At 41.2% G+C, this 15,672-nt stretch overlaps 1 protein-coding gene across 2 annotated transcripts in view; it reads left to right on the top strand.

Moving 5' to 3' along the window:
* Positions 1-15,672, top strand: part of sh2d3ca (SH2 domain containing 3Ca) — a 50,719-nt gene that overhangs the window by 17,659 nt on the left and 17,388 nt on the right. The gene's annotated exons all lie outside the window — the stretch shown is intronic.

Raw genomic sequence — 15,672 nt, 5'->3', positions numbered from 1 at the left:
TTCTTATTTACCGCCCATCAATCCTTAATGAGCTGTCGGCCACCTTTCAGATATGATGATAAAAGTGGATCCCGGATATGTAAACCCAAAGGTTAACATCGACCTGGTGTGTGACAGTGCCGGAGTAATTACTCGGTGTCTCTCTTTGCCGTCTGTGCTTTCCTAAACGACTGCACGGTGTTCCGTACACGCTGGCTTCTACTTTGAGTTTCCATTAGTGTCAAAGAAAATCTGCAGCAAATTTTATTTTCTCTCAAACCTAAAATGAATGTAAATGTACACTTATCTGTAAATAAGTGCTTGGCTTGGAAAGACAATGCACATAGCGTGTATATGTATGTATGTGTGTGTGTATATGTATATATATATATATATATATATATGCAGCCAAATAAGGTCAAATACTGTAATTGTCTGTGAACAGTTTGTGGATTAATTGATAAGACCGCAGTTTTACACTGACCTGCTGAAAGGATTTTGTGTCAGTGACAGTTGTCTATGACCTAAGCTCATCAACTGTATCAGTAGAGGGATTACACTTGATCCCTTGGTCTAGACTGTAGTATGCCAACCATCGGCGCACACACTTTCACATACGCATGCACACGCTCACAGACGTGCAGCTTAACAATTGTGTCCACAGTGCTGCCAGCATGTTGCTGAAAGTGGGACAATGTAACGGCTGGACTGTAACCCTGGACTCCTGCGGGGGTGAAACTCCCTGTTAGTCCCCAGGAATGGACAAACTACACAAACAGATGCATGGACAAACATGAAATGATCCCCTCTTCTGATCTGATTGTTTTTCAAGTCTGTCTTTTTTATTTATTTCCCTTTTGTAGTCACTTCCCCTCTTGTCCCCCCCTCCTGTCTCAATCTCTCTCCTGCTCATCACTGTAGCCTCGTTCCCTGACCAGCACATGGTTGCCGTCATGCCAGCCAGCAGCCAGTCCCTCTGTCCTTTGGCATTCCTGCAGCCCTCCTTTATCTGGAATGTTGCTGGCACCTCTCTGCCATGCAGTCACATGCGCTGTGAACCAGACATCTGTTTGTTCAAGCTCAGAATGGAGATGTAAAACTTCTCCCTGGGATCTTTGGTAGTCCCTTTGATTGGCTACTTTGAATCTGCATGCTTTGGGATGATGTGAGGCTATAATAAGACAATTTAGTGGAATATGAGGCAGTTTGTTTACAATAGAGTTCTAAGATATTGCAGGGTTTGAATTGAAACCCTTCAACAGTGTTAACTACTTAGTTCACCCTCCTGTGCATTTTTTTTTTAAACTTTTGCAACAAGCTTTTTCTTCATTTTCCGGTTTATAGTGAGGCCAGAAGCAGAGAACGACGATCTCTGGGGTTTTTAGATGTTGCAGGATTTCTCTCCAAGTCTATTGAACAACCCTTCGTGTTGAAAAATGAAGCTAAACCCTGTGTGTTTAGAAAGTGATTCCAAGGTATTGGCCTAAAACATGTGCCATCATTATAACCTGAAGTTTTGTATCATTGGTTTGTTAAACTAAACTTGCGCCTGAAATATTAAAATTTAAAAACTTGTATTTTTATACTTTGAAAGTGGAAAGTGGAAGTGGAAAAACTGCAAAAGTTGTTTCTATATAGTCTTGTAAGAGCACATTTATTACAAACTCCTTGTGGATTTTTCTGGAAGCCCAGTCAGAAACAGTTCAGACATATTAAACTAGCCAACTTTTATTGCACTGTCTAGTCTTGTCTTGTTTCTATTCCTAAGAGATCATACTTTCATAACAAAAAATGAAATATTGCTGCATTGGAAGTCAATGCTATGTACGATGTTTATTATGTTCACGCACTTCAGTCTGTATTGTGATTTTATTAGTTTTGATATAGCAAAAAGCTGTGTCAGAAGGTTTTAATCTGGATGGAAAAGTTTGGTCCCCTCACTCTGTAACTGCAGTCAGTTTTTAAGTCGGACCCCTGGGGGGTCCTGGAGGTTTCGTGCTAGCTTTACCCATCACCCCACTCTGCGTCTAGTCAGTGCGAAGTTAGCTGTTGAAGATCTAGTCCTGATAATGCATTTGTGTGTGTGAGAGAGAGACGGAGAGTTGATGCCAGAAAGGGAGTCCAAACCAATTGGTATGTTTTAGTATTGAAATATTCACCATGTAATCCCCTCCTCTCCGCTCCTTCTATCTCTCCCTTTTCCTCTCCTCCCCAAAGCTTTTTACCACAAATCCTCTTTTGGCGTGCTCGCTTGTCACACCCTGCAGGCTCATAGTGTGAAGGGCAGCTGTGCTTGTGTGTGTATGTGTGTGTGAGCATTTGTGTGTATGTGCTTGCTTGAACTGCCTTGTTTCAGCGTCCATATCCTCATTAGAGAACTGTGATGTTTTTGGCACTAATGAGGAGAAGGACTGCCAGTTTGTGTGTTTGTATGTATCAGCTGTGTGTGTGTGTGCGTGTGTGTTTCATATTTGTATGACTGTGTGCGTTTGATTCTCTGTCTGGTTAGTTACTGGTTTATAGTAGACATTTTAAACTTTGATTGTTTTGGCATTAGCTCAAGAGTAGGCTCAGTTTAAGCTCCTGTAATTGATCAACACTTCTTTAGATCAGCTTGTTTTACACAGGATTCTTTAACACTTATATCCTGATTTGATTTCCCCGGAGCAGCAAGTCTGAGGCACAGGCCCTCCCTACAACGTTTAAAAAAGAAAAAAAGAAAGCTCCCTCTTTTTAATTTACTTGCTTAATTTTGCTCTGTTTCTAAAGGCTTTTGGGATCATGGTTACAGTATTTGAACCCACAGGCACCAAAAAGAGGAAAAAGAACTGATGATGGGTAAGACATAAAGAAAAAGCTCTGTCCTAAGGCATTTATTAGTTTTTTTTCTGGAATACTAAGATAATAATACAATGTGCTAGAAATGCTGCATCTTTAAAAAAAAATTTTTTTTTTTAACAATTTCAGACACAGGATTTTATACACAATCTCTGTTTGATGAGTGCTATCGTTGCTCATGTAACATCTATTTCAGTTCTATGCAGCCTTCGCTGAAACTGTTTGGAGAGCCTCATCCCAATTCTATAACCTGTGCCTCAGTGAGTGAACTTAAAGTGTTAAGTCATAGTGAAAAACATTGCTTGTGCTTTCATAAGAGATTACCCCCTTGACAACAGTACATTTAAAGCTATCTGACAGCGAAGGAGGAGATTGTTGGTATTGTTTTTTTTAAGAAACCCACTATTGTAGGAGACGAGATGATGCATACAGACTCTTACGTCAAATTAGATGCTTTGTAAGCTTAACCATCCTCTCTGATCTCATCACAAGCAGGTTTTGAACCTACAACAGCATCACAATACTGTGATGTCTGTGCTCCTTAGAGAGAGCGGCTATTATTAGCACGACTGTTAGAGGCTGCTTGTCTGGAAGTCATAAACACAGGTTCAAAGATGTGCAAATATAAGCCAAGGAATTACTTATTGAAAATATTTGTATAGTTGGACTTGGCAGAAGGGATTGGCATGCTCAAAGAATTCAACCAGCAACGAGGAGTCTGCTTTCAGAACTAATCCCTATGTATATGAACATGAATGACAAACATATCCCATAAGAAGAAGGCTTTGGTGGTTGGCATCAGCTTACCAGCAGAAAAATGATTAGAAGTTTTTTTTCTTTTGTACACGATTATGAGCTCATAGCCACCTAGTTGTGAATGAAGCAGTAGATGTGAAGCATGAACGAAATCGCTGCTGTCAACCAGTTTGTGTAAAATGTGCCACCAGATTTCAGCTCAAGTTGGAGATTTTTCGACTCAGACTGTGGTAAGACTTTGATGGGCCCTGGTCTCCTCCTCTGTTTCCTATCCCTCTATTGAAACTCTCCAATAAAGGCAGAAATGCTGGAAAAGATATTCTCAAAGGAAAACTTCAATCCTTTCCTGAAGGCTTTTAGTAAGAAGCAACCACAGGAAGTATTGAGTTTCTTTTAACAGCATGCTAAAGAGTCCACTGGTCATTTGTTCTTTAGCAGTGCTTTGTCCCTCTGATCCATTGTGCTCAGACTCTCTTTAAATCTTCATCTTGGCTTAAGAGGTCAGATAAAGCACTGAGTATTTAGTAGTTCTTCAGCTGCAGGTCACTATTAGGCAGGTTACTCTAGAAACTAAAGTGCTCTTTCTACCTTTTTTAAAGGACTAAAAAGTGAATGAGCAGATATGTTGACATATGGCCCATCAAACATCTTGCTGCACAATTTCAACTTGTTTGCAAGGTTAATTGTATGCAATAAAAGCCCAGTTTTGAAAGAGATCAGCCTGTAGGCCTGAAAGCAATCGGGAGAAAGCATTAGAAGAAGCGTTTAAACAAATCTATCTGCTGCTATGTCTGAGCATAGAGCCGACTGTCTCAAAGAAATGTGGCTCCAGGCACACTGTGGCTCAGCAAAGTCAAATAAGTGAAAATGCAAAAAACGAAATGGTCAGTTCGTATCATGACTATTAGCTGCAGGCCAGGATCGCAGAGCTTTCCAGCTCAGTGCTTCACGTAACCATGTGCTTTCTCCTGAAATGATGGGGTGGGGGGGGGCGGCGACGACGACTTTAATAGAAGAACAGAGAAGCATAGATAAATGCTCCTGTACATTTAATCACAGGTTAGCCTCTTTAAACGGAGGCTGGCAAAGGAGACATTATTCTGACAAGTACCTTGCTGCAGGTTAGTTTAAAATGCCCTTTGACTCAAGATCACGTGCTTTCCTGGCAACACTCTCAGCGTAGAACGTACTGCAATAGCTTTAGGCACATTTGGACCAGCATCGCCAGATCTTAAATGGCCCGGGGCTCTTTTTTTAAGAAGCTAAAAGATTATTCCAAGGTAAATGGCAGATGGGGAAAATAAGTCAGTTGAGGTGTGTTGTGTTCCTCAACAATGTCAATGCTGCACTAAGATTTTTTTATTTATTTTTTTTAGATTTGAATATAACACTGTGTCTTAGAATATAACACTGTGAGGCCAAGATTAAACATTTGGATGCTCTGATTGAACTGTTTTCTGGTCTCTTGTAGAACAGTTCTAACTGTAAAGAAAAGAGTCATTTTGTGACGAACACATAAGCTTTTTATTCATATATTGGACTTCCTCAGTATTGATCAGCTGGTTTCCCCCGGTAAACTTTGAGAACCGACATTGAATGCTGAAAACTTTTTGTGTGACAATAAGTCCTCTGACGTCTCTCCTCCAGACTCTTGCTGAAGAAATTACACATACCCGTGGATCCACAACGCCCACACAGTTACGCGCACACACACACCATCCACACATATTCCGGGCGAGACGCAGCTGAGCGGGACTGTGGCATAGTGGGGGGATTTGGAGCCGGAGGTTGGCAATTGTTTTCTCCCTTCATCTTTGACCTCTCCCGACTGCGGAGAACGCAGAGAGTGTTGGACGTAAGGCTGCCTCGACTTTAAAGGCTCCGTTCCCCCGAAATGAAACAAATAGGCATTCCAACATGGGGAGCTGGGCTGTCATGCTGCTCATGCTCATTGTTAGTTAGAAAAAGTTGGGCTGTCGTGTTTAAAAGTCTAAACACAGACTGCAGCCTGGAAGTTTGCACCCACTTAAAAATATAGAAATTGTTATAGAAAACATTGTTTTAATTTGCTAATTGCGCATTTATTTGTAAAGGCTGAATGTTCAGTGTGAAGTACGTCTTCATGGGGACTTTTATTTTTTCATAGTCTAAGCTTTTCCAGCTCTCCATGCCTGTGTTGCTCTGAATTCTAATAAATCCCATTGGGTAGAGTTTGTTTGAGTTACTGAAGGTCCTGGACCTCTGCAGAGTTTTTAATGCATCATTTTCCTTTATGAAGACCCAGGGCTGTTAAAGCGTCTCTGGGTGATTTGCAGAGAGCAGCTGAGAATGGCAGCGAACACACTCGCTTAATCCGTATCTTCCCCACACACACTTACTCAAGCACAGACGCTCAGCCATGTATGTGCACATGCCTTGACATGCATGCGTCTATGGACCTACACTTTAGGGCTGCAGCTCCTCATTAAATTTTTTTTTTGTCTGGACTGAGTTTGCACTTGTCCTTTAAACAGCTAAAGCAACTAATTGACGATTAATAATGTTTCAGCACGGGTGCAAAAACACAAGGTACACACAGAGATGGAGAAGCAAACAGAGTAGTGCTCCTCCAGAGGTGCTGATAACATCTTATGGTTATTAAAGCAGCAGACTGGAGTGTTAATGTGAACCAGATACAGATACTGATTAGAGTTCAAACTGATTATATTGACAGAAATGCGATCGCTGTGTTGAACACAATTACATTCAAATTAGATTAGAATAATACTTCTGCCAATAAAATGCAATTCATGCACCCTGGACACACAGTTCATGTGCTGGGACATATGTAACTCATACATACACAGCGTGACTGGCTCATAGTGACATTGATTAGTTTAAGCAGGGGGAAAAAAGACGAGGGGAGCGTGTCACCTGAGCTGTAGATAGCTGTTATCATGTTTCCTGAGCATAATAAGAAAGTAATAGAAGCCTCTAGACAGAAGAGAGAAATGAACAAGGTACAGGCAGTGAGTGTCCTCCAGCACGGTAATTATTTTCTGTATCGGGACATGTTAAAGTGCGTTATTATGCCTGGTTAAGTGCCTTTCAGTGTGTGATATCTGGATTTATATCCACCTATGCTGTGCTTTTCTCAGTTTTCAAAAGAAATTGCAACATTTAAGATGCAAGCCGTCTCTTGTGAATTCTTGGGCAGTTACAAGCCTGTGAGTGAGATCATACTTGAATAAATGGGGTACTGGGCTGGGGTGGAATGTGCAGTTGGATTAAAGATGAAGGGGGAGTTTAAGATATGTAATTGGGAGAGACGGAGAGAGATGGAGGAGGTTGAAGGTGCAGCGCACTGTAACAGGCAACCACAGGCTAATTTCTCTTGAGCATCTCTTAGAGGATGTGTCTAGTGTCTCTCAGGAGAGTGTTTACATTCTCCCACCTCTGCATTCACACAAACACACTTCCACACACCCAAAGTCTGTTTCTTATTTGTGTTCCTTGAAAACACTTGAAGGCAGGGCTGCTCTCGAAAGGTGCACACATGCACGCATCAATGAAAAGGGATGTGAGGGTCCCAGCTAGCAGTAAAAGCTCCATCTGCATCACCATGACAACTGCTTGGTAACAGGGAGACAACACCCATCTCCCAACCCCCCATCAGTTGTGTGCATGTGTGTACACATGAGTACATGCATATCTGAAAGTGTGTGTTGTAGTGAAATTCCACTGTGTGTGTCAGAAGGAGGGTCCATTAGGGAGCATCCCAGCAGGTAATGTCTGCGCCTCAGAATGATGGATGCAGCCCTAATAGCTCTGCCTGTATGCCCCGGTGGGGAGTGGTCACATCCACAAACACACACACACACACACACACACACACACGCACGGACGCACGCATGCTTCATTGCTGCCTCCGTATGAATGGAACTGATACCTCAGCAGCACTCTTCTACTGTCTGTCTCAGCCAGCCAATTGTATAGCTCGCTGCTCAACCTCTAGGAAGAGATGACATCATTACGGGCCAATGGTGTCTCAGCTGTAGGGTGTGCTTCTTTTTGCTGGCTACATGGCCGGCGTGATGAGGAAGCGTACGTGCGTACGTGCGTGTGTGTGTTTGCTTGTAACAGGGAGATTAAATGATTGATGCATCTAGCAATGGGATCAAACATTTTCTTATCATGTAGGGGCTGTGTTTGCGTCCTTCCCTCTTTCTTTTTCTCCCATTTCTCTCCTTCATTGTTACTTTTACCTGTTTTCCTCTTAGTGGGTTTTTCCTTTCTGTTTCAATAGTCTTATTTCTGTTCTGCTTTTTCCTCTTTGTATTAAATCTCTTGTGCCTCTTTATCTCTACTCCTCCCAGTTGCATCCTCAACTACATCATTGCCTCTTTCTGTTCATGTTTGAGTGTCAAGTTACCAGTCGATAGGTCATCATTTGTTCTAGCAAAATGTATCAGTGGGTATAGTGATCTACTGATACCGCGGGGAGAAAGATGTCGCCACGACAAAGCTACAGATTAGCAGGCTCCTGATTTCCACTTTCATTTAAGTGGAAAATGAGTGGCACCATTTTTGTGAGTTAATTTAAAAAAAAGTAATTGTAATTGAGTCAAAGTGTAGAGGAATGTTAAAATTACATGAAGAATTACATTTTTTCACCAGAAATGGCTAAAGAAAAGTTGTAATATTGACAGTCTGTAAATGCTAACATTAACTAACTCTTCTTTGGTTCAGTCTGTGTGCTTGGCTAAGTACCGTATACACCCCCCCACATATATATATATCTTATATATTTGTACCATGACATCACATCATTTGTACCATCACATTTAAGGTATAATAGGTGCCTTTTCATACAAAGTATAACATTTCAGTAGAAACAGAGTTGGTCTCCTTTAACTGGGGAGTGAATGTTTATTTGATCCTGTGTGATTTTCTTTTTCTTTTTCTTTTAACCATGTGTCTTGGCTGTGTTTCTAGTTTTGAAGATGATTAATCCTCTGCTGTCAGTCATTGATTAATTAATTAGATGCTGTGTCACCATATGTGTGTGCATCCTTGGTAACAAGGCTGAAGCTTCAGACCACAGCCATTGTTGACGTAAAGAGGTACTGTTACAAGTAAACCAAAGTAGAACAACTCTATGGCAGCCATAAAATGAAGCCCATAAAGTCGATTATGTCATAAAAAATGGAATGTTTTAGATTTAGCCTAATTTGTGCAAAATGAACCATTGATTCTTCTCATGCCTGCCCAGTTCTGCATTTCCCACAGCATACATTTGTTTTTCTCTCCCTTTTTTCCTCCTTTTAAATTGCACATGTCATCTCAGGCTATCTGACCCCAATGCTGGAGCACAAATTGATGATGCACAACATGCAAAAGCAGATGCATGATTTCATATATTGTGGGAATTTGGCAGATAAGTAAAAACCAGGCTGTCCATTTTCACCAACCCCCATCCCTCATTTTTGCCTCTACGCTGTGCGTCCCTCAGCTGCTGCTTCCTCCCTTTTGGTCCCCGTCCTCTTTAACTGCATTGGAGAAATGCATTTTGGGTTTGTGGTTTTCCCTTCACACTTGTCACTGTCAAGATAGATGGTCCTGGTGTGAATAGTAATAGTACTGGCTTGCGGTTAAATGGCAAATGAGGAATAGGTGTGTGCTTGTGTGGATATGTGTGTATGTTGCGTTGTAGATTCATGCCGTGTGTCTGCACCTCAACAAATAAATGTTAGAGCTCATTTTTGTGTAACAGTGGAAGGTTAGCATTGATGAGTCCGGAGACCTTCCATCCATCAGTGTGATGACCTTTTACTTTCCAAAGCTGGCAAATTGGCTATTAATGGTTAAGCCCAGAGAAGCGAGGATGACTGCGAGTGGCACCCCCCTCAGGGGAAATGTCTTGTGCCTTTTTTATTGGAGAAAAAACAGATACCGAGGCCAAAGGAAGCAGCGTGTCATTGAGAATGGACTAACTTAGTGCACCAGCATACTTGTCATAATGAGGTTGTTTTTGAAAAAGGCACAGTTTAGTGACCTTCAGACCCCTGACTTCCTAATCACAAGTTCTTCTCTGAGTTGCCAAAATTAAAGGTTAGATGTGTAGTTCCAGCTGAGTGAATAAACCACCCTGAGCATTTGAGTTCTGCCAGCTGGTCCCAGTTGTCTTAGACACTAACGGCTTTGCTTCAATTAAAGACAAAGAACCTATAACCTGAACAAGAAGTGGAATGAGGCAAAAGAAGCTGTGTTTTAACCGAAGATTATTCAGCTTTATAGAAAGCTAATTGAATGGATGACATAAATGACTAAACAATCAGCTTAAATTCTATTAATAGAGCTGAGAGATAAAGGCAGTATGTGCTCATTATTAGGCAAGGAGAACAAACAAATGAAAAGCTAAAATTAAGCTCTGTCCAGATATGAGATATGGGATACATTGGTGGCTTCATCAGGCTGTTAGTGACAGCATTCAGCCTTAAATAGGTGCTGTGATAAAGTGCTTTTCTGGACCTCTTATTCAGATTCACCCATTTTTTTAATTTATTTATATATATATATATGTGTGTGTGTGTGTGTGTGTGTGTGTGTGTGTGTGTGTGTTAATGTGACAAAACACAATTCAGACCTGTGCCAATTGAAAGTGATACATAGATGTCAAGAGCTTCAAGGAAGTTGCTACAACCAGGATGCTAACTTAGAAATGAAGATACCATTTTTCACACCAAAAGTTGTTGCATATTTGACGAAAAATAGAATCATGCAAATGGTATTAAGAAACGAGATGTTTATAAATACTTGAATGTTAAAAGTTTGCAGTATTTCCATACAGCATTTAATCTCTGCCTTCCTCTTCGTTTCCCATCCCTCCACTCTGCTGATGGACCAGCAAGATACCTCTTCTGTTGTATGACATCCGCACACACTCGCACACAAACATCCACACATCCTGGCTGAGTGGAGCTTGGTGGGGAAAGTGCACCGAGAGAATGATATGATATGCAGCTGAGAGATGGCAGGTTGCAGCAGGAGGAAGGATGGGGACTGTGCAGTGGAGAGATAGACAGAATGACTGTAAAGAGGAACTTGGAGGAGATGTGACAAGGCGTGTTGAAAGCAGAAATATAAGAAAATGTAGGTGGAATAAAACAAAAGGTAATGGAGTAGTGTTACAGGAAAATAAAAGCGAGAAAGCTTCAGATTTTAGACGGATATGTTAGTGGCGTTTGCAAGAGAGATTAAATGAGACAACTGACCTCCTGCAGCTTACTTTCTCCTTAGATGCGTGATAGACGGAGGTGTGCGGGGAAAAACACAAGAAAAGCAAAACAGATGAGTTCAGAAAAGGATCAGAGCACAGCATCTCAAGAGACCGAGAAAGGCTTCACTGTTTGCCTAAAGCATGGTAGATGGAGAAAGCTAAACCTGATGAGAAGGGCTGGAAAATAAAGCAGTGAAGTCAAGGAAAGCCACAGGATGAGTCAGATCTGTGTGTGCATTTGAGCCGTCTATAAATTGCACCGCAGCGCGGGGAAAGTGAAGTATGAGCGGCACAGAGAAGCAGGTGGAAATGCAGAGATTGAATAGAAACTCCTCATTTCTCGATGATTACTCTGAGCTTAGGCCAGGCCAGAAGAGATGGACAGGGGATCCCACTGAGGTTAGCAAACATTCTGAGCTGTTTTTTCTGCTGGGTCTAAGTACGAGTTTCAAGTCTTGTTAAAGTCCATTTAAAGTTTTCCCTGTTCCTCCTGTAACAAGATCTGATGAGGATAATAGCACAGTGTCCCAGAGAGGGAGAGAGAGAAAGCTGCACAACACAGCGCCATGACTGAGAACTAGTTATTAGCCAGGTGTAGATCAGATTACACAAGTCATTGCCTACTACTGAACTACTTGACCAGCGATTTAACCGCAGTGAAAAATCAACAACTCAAGGATGCTATAGGAACAGGTCACACGGACACACACAATCGCACATACCATGGGAATCCACGATAACTGCCTCCAACCAGTTATGTTTTCCTCCTCGGTGCACCTCACTGCACATGACGTGGCAAAGCACACATGGGCCACATTAACCTCTATCTCTCTCTCTGTAACACACTTAAACCCACTCAAGCATTTTTTCTTCCTCCGGGAAACACCAGCTGGGGCATGCAGAGTATGGGGTTACCATGGCAACAGCATCTTATAGGTGTGGCATTGCTGAGTTGGCTTTAAAGCAGTGGGGTTTGGTTTTACGTGTGGTAATGCTGGCCTTTTACGTTCATTGCATACGATGACACTGACCTACTCATCCATCTTCATATTCAGTTACTGTGCAAATTACCTTGATTTACTTTTTACTCCACTTCTAAGCAATGGTTGTGCAATTTTTTTATTTTTTTGGTGCAATCTCTTGTCTTGTGTTTTTTTGTTTGTTTGTTTTTTTTTTTTATATTATTTGGGAAATTGTGCATTTTGTAATTATTAAATTGTGGCATTACATCGCTGCTTCCTGTCTAATATACATTCACACCCCTATCAGCTAATGGAATAAACGTTGACAACGAACCAGCATGCGCTACAGCAGGAGCTTCCCCCCAAGTGGAGCGCATCCATCAGTTATACACATGTGCATTTCCTGTTATGATCTTGTCAAAGTTATGACCTGCTGTGAAAAAGGTCTGTCAGTTCATGATGGCGTACTAACAATATCTACAGCCTCAGTCTTTCGGAAATCTGTTGACACGGTGTACAAATCTCTTACCATGGACTCCAGAATCTTGCGCAGTCCAAAACGGAACTATTTTGTGCAAAAAATCAAGCGGAGTAGAGCTTTATGGATTGGAAAAACTCCTAAAGTGACCAAAGAACCCATCGACTGTCTTAAAATTCAGAAATGGATTGAAAAATTCCCTCCTAATGGCTTTTAGGCTAACACTCTCGGATACATCTCAAGTTCTCAGCCATTTTCAGTTTAGGTTCTAGCTAGTTTAGTCTATTTGTGGCAACTTCCTATGTACTGAAAATGTATTGATTTGCATAATTATTAAAAATCTAATTACAGCAATGCAGTGGGTGAGGCCTCATTGCTGCATCATTAGCAGAATTATTAAACTAATCTGATTTGAATTAGGCTCAACCAAGCTATCTAATTTCACCCAGATAGTTCTCAAATGAAATGTGTGTAATCTTTAATCAGTACTCTGACATCAGTCTGCTGTCTCTTTAATAAGTTCATGTGTTTCTTTAGCTAAATAAAACACTGTCCTCTCCATCTCTGAGTTTACACTTGTGACTGCGGGCATTTTGGTAAACCTGTGTGCCCCTCGTGCTGTGTAGTCCTCTTTATGTGTATGCTCTATTTTTGTTTCTGCTTGTTGTGTATTTTTCTTTAAAAAAAAACAAAAAAAACAATGATAATTTGTCAGTGCAGTTTCTTTTGGGAAATGAATGTTCACTTCCCTCACTTAGGGAAGGGAGCTTTAGCCTACAGGCCTGCTTAACATATAAATCATGGGTTAGGAGGTGATGGAGAGATGCGCAGTTTTTGTTAATAGCCAAACATCATTTAAAATCTTGTCTTGCTCTTCTGTGTGTTTGTGCCCGAGTGCGTTCGCGTGTATGATCGTGTGGTGTGCATGCGTTAGGGTGACGTTGGGTTTCCAATGATGGGAAAAAGTTTTTTTTCTTTTTTAAGTTCTTTTTGCATGTCTGTGATGTTGGGTTAACTCCCCCCACCCCCCTTCTATTTTCCCTTTCATTGCCTAGACTGTGCTGTCATGTATAAGAAAAGATAATTGAGCCCCAAAAGAAACAATTCAGTTCACGTTTGTGGTTGTGTGCACAACAATGATAAACAAAAGCACGTTCACATAAGCAGCCCCACAAAAGACAGTCGGCCCTTTAGGCAGCTGATTGTCATCATATATCTTTTGCTACACTGACAGGCACCCACACACACATGCTCTCAGTAATGGTCTGCTCATCAAAGTGCTGATAGATGCTATTGAGCAGGTTGATTAGATGGGGAAAGAAATGGAGAGGGATAATGCTTTATAGTGGGCCTTAAAGCCAGAAACGTAAAGGAGGAAAAGAAGTGAAACACAGAAGATGAGACATTAGAATATGAAATGCCGAGTCGGATAAAGACGCAGAGAAAAGACCAGTTTGGTCTCATCTATTAAGGCAATATATTGATTGTAAATATTTAATATGTGAAATATGTAATTTTGAAGCAGTTTCTTGAGTTTTTATGCCTCACCCCATGACAATAAATTCAAACAAATTCACTTGTCCAGTTAATGCAGAATGGGTCGGCAGTTAAGTTATTATGAGATAAACGTGATCATGTTTGCATAACAGATGTCTTTTCTTTTTTTTTTCTTTTTTTTAACAACCCAGACTCCCAAAAATCTCAAAAAAGTTGGGACCAGTAGGTGGACCTTTCGATGAGGATTGTTGTCCCATTCTAGTCAGATGTACAGTCCTGAAAATTGGCGCTGCACTAATAGGACTTAGTAACTCACCTCAGGATTAGGTCACTTACAAATTGGTTTTACTGATATTACTATTATCATTAGGCTTATGCTGTAATAGTGGATTTAAAAAAGTTGAATAAATTGTCACTTGGAATTATTTGTATGAAAATCTATCATCTACTATCATTGCACTACCTGCTTTGGGATGTTGGAGCTTGTCTGTTTTTACCAGAAACGGCATGTACGGTAGTATTCTGACTGCTGTTTGAGGGGAACTTTAAAGCTAATGCTGCCTGAAGAGATCTTGCAAAGCCAGTTCTTGGTTCAGCTTGTCTTGACCTAATGTTCTGGGATGTACAAGAATCTGTGGGTCTGATGGGGAAAAATTCGATTTTTAGAGACATTTTGGGTGGCCTCTCTTGGGTGAACGTTTCTTGCTCACTGGATTCAAGTGAGTGTCCACCACCAGATTTCAGTTCAGAGGAGACATGAGGAGCTGATAGAAATATTGACATGTGAAGGTTATTTGCAGTTGTCCCACCAATTAGGCTTCATGAGCAGAAGAGGGTGAATTTGAGGACTGTCTTTTCCCCAGGGCTGTTTTTCTCACATAACACAGAAGCCACTGCCCTTTCTTCTGATTGGTGGACAAAGTGCATCTATTGTACCATAGCACTTGCTGACTGCATTATTTGCTCTATTTCTTGCCTGTAAAGGCTCTTTGAATTGAGTTGGTAGACAGAATGGGTTAGAAGAAGTGGTACAGATAACCTGATAATAAGAACAAGAGTGTAGTTTTCAAAGCGGAGCCATCCGGAGCATCAGTGTGTAGCCTCAGTGGGTGTGCAGGTGTATGTCATATCCTGTCCACCAGCTGTCAATCCATACAGGGGGTGTCAGCTCTCGCACCACGATGAGTGACAGCTCGCAGCAGGGCTCTGCATGTGTGTCTGCGTGTATATACTCCTGCAGATACGCTGTATATCAGCATCCAGTTGCCTTAAGGGGCGAATACACTACATGTGTTTGAGTGTGTACGTGTAGGAGACACTTATTCTTAATGACAGTAGAAGGTCAGTGTTATCACTCATACTCTCTCTTTCTATACGTGTGTGTGTGTACCAGTCCTTACGCACTCTGTCTGAAGAGACTACTTGGTTCCCTGATTCTCTATGATCATATGACACATCATCACTGTTACTGTTACCAGTGTTTTGGAATTTTTGTTCCAGGCTTAGTCAGTTTTAGTTAATGCAATGTTCTTACTGTTAGGTTTAAATTAAGAAAAGGAGGAAAGGTTGTCGGTCCAACAGCCTTTTGGACAGTTCTGATTTTGATATCTCTCCATTAGTCCCTTGTTTGGTTACGTTTTGTTTCCCGAGTTCTTTTCACATGAGATCATGTGAAAAGGTGGATTTTGTTTCAGTCTGCATCTGCTCCACAGACGGAGAGCCCAAGTCAGTCAGAGATGCGCTGTTACTAACTACTCTTTTCATCAACGAGTCGGTTGGCAAGGCAGGATAAAGTTTGAACCTACAGCTTGAAGATGGATACTAGAAATTTAGAGGCAATTTTAGAAGAAAAAATTGCAATATTGGTATTTTGGTTAGTATTATTCCTTTAGTCTATGAAGCAT

This window comes from Odontesthes bonariensis, chromosome 22 (genome assembly GCF_027942865.1).
Source record: "Odontesthes bonariensis isolate fOdoBon6 chromosome 22, fOdoBon6.hap1, whole genome shotgun sequence".
Classification (NCBI taxonomy): Eukaryota; Metazoa; Chordata; class Actinopteri; order Atheriniformes; family Atherinopsidae; genus Odontesthes; species Odontesthes bonariensis.
This window is presented reverse-complemented; position numbering and strand designations above follow the sequence as displayed.